The following is a 6,727-nucleotide window of genomic DNA, read 5'->3' on the forward strand; positions in this document are numbered from 1 at the left end:
TCAATTAGTTTCTCTGATGCAGCAGAACTGCAAGTTTCATGGACTTCCATCTGAAGATCCTTTTCAGTTCTTAACTGAATTCTTGCAGATATGTGATACTGTTAAGACTAATGGAGTAGATCCTGAAGTCTACAGGCTCATACTTTTCCCTTTTGCTATAAGAGACAGAGCTAGATTATGGTTGGATTCTCAACCCAAAGACAGCCTGAACTCTTGGGATAAGCTGGTCACGGCTTTCTTAGCCAAGTACTTTCCTCCTCAAAAGCTGAGCAAGCTTAGAGCTGATGTTCAAACCTTCAGACAGAAAGAAGGTGAATCCCTCTATGAAGCTTGGGAAAGATACAAACAGTTGACCAAAAAGTGTCCTTCTGACATGCTTTCAGAATGGACCATCCTGGATATATTCTATGATGGTTTATCTGAGCTATCAAAGATGTCACTGGACACTTCTGCAGGTGGATCCATTCACCTAAAGAAAACGCCTGCAGAAGCTCAAGAACTCATTGACATGGTTGCTAATAACCAGTTCATGTACACTGCTGAAAGGAATCCTGTGAATAATGGGACGCCTATGAAGAAGGGAGTTCTTGAAGTTGATACTCTGAGTGCCATATTGGCTCAGAATAAAATATTGACTCAGCAAGTCAATATGATCTCTTAGAGTTTGCATGGAATGCAAGCTGCATCCAACAGTACTCAAGAGGCTTCTAATGAAGAGGAAGCTTATGATCCTGAGAACCCTGCAATAGCAGAGGTGAATTACTTAGGTGAACCTTATGGAAACACCTATAACTCATCATGGAGAAATCATCCAAATTTCTCATGGAAGGATCAAAAGCCTCAACAAGGCTTTAATAATGGTGGAAGAAACAGGTTTAACAATAATAAACCTTTTCCATCATCCACTCAGCAACAGACAGAAAACTCTGAACAAAATACTTCTAATCTAACAAACTTAGTCTCTGATCTATCCAAGGCCACTGTGAGTTTCATGAATGAAACAAGGTCTTCCATTAGAAATTTGGAAGCACAAGTGGGCCAGCTGAGTAAAAGGATCACTGAAATCCATCCCAGTACTCTCCCAAGCAATACAGAAGAGAATCCAAAAGGAGAGTGCAAGGCCATTGACATAAGCACCATGGCCGAACCCACTGAGGGAGAGGAGGACGTGAATCCTAAGGAGGAAGACCTCCTGGGACGTCCAGTGACCAATAAGGAACTTCCCTCTGAGGAACCAAAGGAATCTGAGACTCATCTAGAGACCAAAGAGATTCCATTGAACCTCCTTATGCCCTTCATGAGCTCTGATGAGTATTCCTCTTCTGAAGAGAATGAGGATGTTACTGAAGAGCAAACTGCCAAGTTTCTTGGTGCAATCATGAAGCTAAATGCCAAATTATTTGGCATTCATACTTGGGAAGTTGAACCTCCCTTGTTCATCAATGAACTAAGTGATCTGGATCAACTGACATTGCCTCAGAAGAGATAGGATCCTGGAAAGTTCATAATACCCTATACCATAGGCACCATAATCTTTAAGGCTCTATGTGACCTTGGTTCAGGAATAAACCTCATGCCCCTCTCTGTAATAGAGAAACTGGGAATCTATGGGGTGCAAGCTGCTAAAATCTCATTAGAGATGGCAGACAGTTCAAGAAAATAGGCTTATGGACAAGTAGAGGACGTGTTAGTAAAGGTTGAAGGCCTTTACATCCCTGCTGATTTCATAGTACTGGATACTGGAAAGGAAGAGGATGAATCCATCATCCTAGGAAGACCTTTCCTGGCCACAGCAAGAGCTGTGATTGATGTTGACAGAGGTGAAATAGTCCTTCAATGGAATAAAGACTCCCTTGTGTTTAAAACTCAAGGATCTCCCTCTGCAACCATGGAGAGGAAGCATGAAAAGCTTCTCTCAAAGCAGAGTCAACCCAAGCCCCCACAGTCAAACTCTAAGTTTGGTGTTGGGAGGCCACAACCAAACTCTAAGTTTGGTGTTGAACTCCCATATCCAAACTCTAAGTTTGGTGTTGGAGAGTTTCAACAATGCTCTGAACATCTGTGAGGCTCCATGAGAGCCCACTGTCAAGCTATTGACATTAAAGAAGCGCTTGTTGGGAGGCAACCCAATTTTTATTTATCTAACTATATTTTTCTTAGTTATATGTCTTTGTAGGTTCATGATCATGTGGAGTCACAAAATAAATATAAAAATTGAAAACGGAATTAAAAACAGCAGAAGAAAAATCACACCCTGGAGGAGCTTCTGTCTGGCGTTCAACGCCAGAACAGAGCATGGTTCTGGCGCTGAACGCCCAAAATGGGCAGCTTCTGGGTGCTGAACGCCAGAACAGGCATGGTTCTGGCGTTCAACGCCAGAAATGGCACACAAATGGGCGTTGAACGCCCAAAATGGCCACCAACCTGGCGCTGAACGCCCAGAGTTGGGTACAAAGGCATTTTTACATGCCTAGTGGGTGTAGGGATGTAAATCCTTGAACACCTTAGGATCTGTGGACCCCACAGGATCCACTCAGGATCTGTGGACCCCACAGGATCCCCACCTACCTCCACTCACTTCTTCTCACCACTCACTAAACACTCTTCCCCAAAAAAAAAACCCTTCACCAATCACCTCAATCTCTCTTCCCCATCACCTCTTCACCACTCACATCCATCCACTCTTCCCCATAAACCTACCTCATAAACTCCACCTACCTTCAAAATTCAAAACCAATTTCCCACGCAAACCCACCCATATGGCCGAAACCTAACCCCCCTCCCTTCCCTATATAAAGCCCTCCATTCTTCATCAAATTCACACAACACACCCCTCTACACCCTTCTTGGCCGAAACACTCCCCACTCTCCCTCTCCTCTATTTCTTCTTCTTCTTCATCTATTCTTTCTTTTATTTGCTCAAGGGTGAGCAAAATTCTAAGTTTGGTGTGGTAAAAGCATAAGCTTTTTGTTTTTCCATTACCATTGATGGCACCTAAGACCGGAGAATCCTCTAGAAAGGGGAAAGGGAAGACAAAAGCTTCCACATCCGAGTCATGGGAGATGGAAAGGTTCATCTCCAAAGCCCATCAAGACCACTTCTATGATGTTGTGGCCAAGAAGAAGGTGATCCCCGAGGTCCCTTTCAAACTCAAAAGAAATGAGTATCCGGAGATCCGACATGAAATTCAAAGAAGAGGTTGGGAAGTTCTAACAAATCTCATCCAACAAGTCGGCATCCTAATGGTTCAAGAGTTCTATGCCAATGCATGGATCACCAAGAACCATGATCAAAGTAAGAACCCGGATCCAAAGAACTATGTTACAATGGTTCGGGGGAAATACTTAGATTTTAGTCCGGAGAATGTGAGGTTGGCGTTTAACTTGCCCATGATGCAAGGAGATGAACGCCCCTACACTAGAAGGGTCAACTTTAATCAAAGGTTGGACCAAGTCCTTATGGACATATGCGTGGAAGGAGCTCAATGGAAGGTTGACTCCAAAGGCAAGCCGGTTCAACTAAGAAGATTGGACCTCAAGCTTGTAGCTAGAGGATGGTTGGAGTTCATTCAATGCTCAATTGTTCCCACTAGCAACCGGTCTGAAGTTACTATAGACCGGGCCATCATGATCCATAGCATCATGATTGGAGAAGAGGTGGAAGTTCATGAGATTATACCTCAAGAACTCTACAAGGTGACTGACAAGTCTTCCACTATGGCAAGGTTAGCCTTTCCTCACCTCATTTGCCACCTATGCAATTCGGCTGGGATTGACATAGAGGGAGATATCCTCATTAAAGAGGACAAGCCCATCACTAAGAAAAAGATGGAGCAAGCAAGAGAGCCCAGTCATGGAGCTCAAGAGGCGCAAGAAGCTCATTTCCATGAGATCCCGGAGATGCCTCAAATGCACTTTCCTCCACAAAACTATTGGGAGCAAATCAACACCTCCCTAGGAGAATTGAGTTCCAATATGGGACAACTAAGGGTGGAACATCAAGAGCACTCCATCATGCTTCATGAAATAAGAGAAGATCAAAAAGCAATGAGGGAGGAGCAACAAAGACAAGGAAGAGACATAGAAGAGCTCAAGGACATCATTGGTTCCTCAAGAAGGAAACGCCACCATCACTAAGGTGGATTCATTCCTTGTTCTTGCTTTCTCTGTTTTTTGTTTTCTATGTTATGTGCTTATCTATGTTTGTGTCTTCATTACATGATCATTAGTAGTTAGTAACTTTGTCTTAAAGTTATGAATGTCCTATGAATCCATCACCTCTCTTAAATGAAAAATGTTTTAATTCAAAAGAACAAGAAGTACATGAGTTTCGAATTTATCCTTGAACTTAGTTTAATTATATTGATGTGGTGACAATGCTTCTTGTTTTCTGAATGTATGCTTGAACAGTGCATATGTCTTTTGAAGTTGTTGTTTAAGAATGTTAAATATGTTGGCTCTTGAAAGAATGATAACTAGGAGACATGTTATTTGATAATCTAAAAAATCATAAAAATGATTCTTGAAGCAAGAAAAAGCAGCAAAGAACAAAGCTTGCAGAAAAAAAAATAGGCGAAAAAAAATAGAAAGAAAAAGAAAAAGCAAGCAGAAAAAGCCAAAAGCTCTTAAAACCAAGAGGCAAAAGCAAAAAGCCAATAACCCTTAAAACCAAAAGGCAAGGGCAATAAAAAGGATCCCAAGGCTTTGAGCATCAGTGGATAGGAGGGCTTAAAGGAATAAAATCCTGGCCTAAGCGGCTAAACCAAGCTGTCCCTAACCATGTGCTTGTGGCGTGTAGGTGTCAAGTGAAAACTTGAGACTGAGCAGTTAAAGTCAAGGTCCAAAGCAAAAAAAGAGTGTGCTTAAGAACCCTGGACACCTCTAATTGGGGACTTTAGCAAAGCTGAGTCACAATCTGAAAAGGTTCACCCAATTATGTGTCTGTGGCATTTATGTATCCGGTGGTAATACTGGAAAACAAAGTGCTTAGGGCCACGGCCAAGACTCATAAAGAAGCTGTGTTCAAGAATCATCATACTGAACTAGGAGAGTCAATAACACTATTCAAAATCTGAAGTTCCTATAGATGCCAATCATTCTAAACTTCAATGGATAAAGTGAGATGCCAAAACTATTCAAGAGGCAAAAAGCTATAAGTCCCGCTCATATGATTGCAGCTATGTTTCATTGATAGTTTGGAATTTATAGTATATTCTCTTCTTTTTATCCTATTTGATTTTCAGTTGCTTGGGGACAAGCAACAATTTAAGTTTGGTGTTGTGATGAGCGGATAATTTATACGCTTTTTGACATTGTTTTTAGTATGTTTTTAGTAGGATCTAGTTACTTTTAGGGATGTTTTCATTAGTTTTTATGTTAAATTCACATTTCTAGACTTTACTATGAGTTTGTGTGTTTTTCTGTGATTTCAGGTATTTTCTGGCTGAAATTGAGGGACTTGAGCAAAAATCTAATTCAGAGGTTGAAGAAGGACTGCTGATGCTGTTGGATTCTGACCTCCCTGCACTCAAAGTGGATTTTCTGAAGCTACAAAACTCGAAATGGCGTGCTTCCAATTGCGTTGGAAAGTAGACATCCAGGGCATTCCAGCAATGTATAATAGTCCATATGTTGGCTAAGAATAGACGATGTAAACTGGCGTTCAACGCCAGATTTCTACCCAAATCTAGCGTCCAGCGCCAGAAAAGGGGCCAAAACCAGAGTTGAACGCCCAAACTGGCACAAAAGCTGACGTTCAACTCCAAGAAAGACCTCTACACGTGAAACACTCAAAGCCCAGCCCAAGCACACACCAAGTGGGCCCCGGAAGTGGATTTATGCATCAATTACTTACTTCTGTAAACCCTAGTAGCTAGTTTATTATAAATAGGACCTCTTACTATTGTATTAGACATCTTTGGTCTCAGTTTCAATCCATTGTTCATCTTAGGAGACTATTGATCACGTTTTAGGGGGCTGGCCATCTCGGCCATGCCTGGACCTATCGCTTATGTATTTTCAACGGTAGAGTCTCTACACTCCATAGATTAAGGTGTGGAGCTCTACTGTTCCTCAAAGATCAATGCAAAGTACTGCTGTTTTCTATTCAATTCATCTTATTTCGCTTCTAAGATATCCATTCGCACCCAAGAACGTGATGAAGGTGATGATTATGTGTGACGCTCATCACCATTCTCCCCTATGAACACGTGCCTGACAAACACTTCCGTTCTACATGAAATAAGCTAGAATGAATATCTCTTAGATCTCCTAACCAGAATCTTCGTGGCGTAAGCTAGAATGATGGCGGCATTCAAGAGAATCCGGAAGGTCTAAACCTTGTCTGTGGTATTCCGAGTAGGATTCAATGAATGAATGACTGTGACGAGCTCCAAACTCGCGATTGCAGGGCGTTAGTGACAGACGCAAAAGGATAGTAAATCCTATTCCAGCATGATCGAGAACCGACAGATGAATAGCCGTGCCGTGACAGGGTGCATGAGCATATTATTCACTGAGAGGATAAGATGAAGCCATTGACAAGGGTGATGCCTCCAGACGATTAGCCGTGCCGTGAAAGGGCATTGGATCATTTTCCCGAGAGATGACCGAAAGTAGCCATTGACAGTGGTGATGTATCACATAAAGCCAGCCATGGAAAGGAGTAAGACTGATTGGATGAAGACAGCAGGAAAGCAGAGGTTCAGAGGAACGAAAAGCATCTCCA

At 42.1% G+C, this 6,727-nt stretch overlaps 1 non-coding gene across 1 annotated transcript; it reads right to left on the reverse strand.

Annotated features, from left to right (window-relative positions):
- Positions 1-271: 271 nt before the first annotated feature.
- Positions 272-379, reverse strand: LOC148555222 (small nucleolar RNA R71). Its single transcript, XR_015887286.1, has one exon. It is a non-coding gene; the product is annotated as a small nucleolar RNA R71 (small nucleolar RNA).
- Positions 380-6,727: the final 6,348 nt, after the last annotated feature.

Source organism: Arachis ipaensis, chromosome B6, assembly GCF_059453495.1.
Source record: "Arachis ipaensis isolate K30076 ecotype BB chromosome B6, ASM5945349v1, whole genome shotgun sequence".
NCBI lineage: Eukaryota > Viridiplantae > Streptophyta > Magnoliopsida > Fabales > Fabaceae > Arachis > Arachis ipaensis.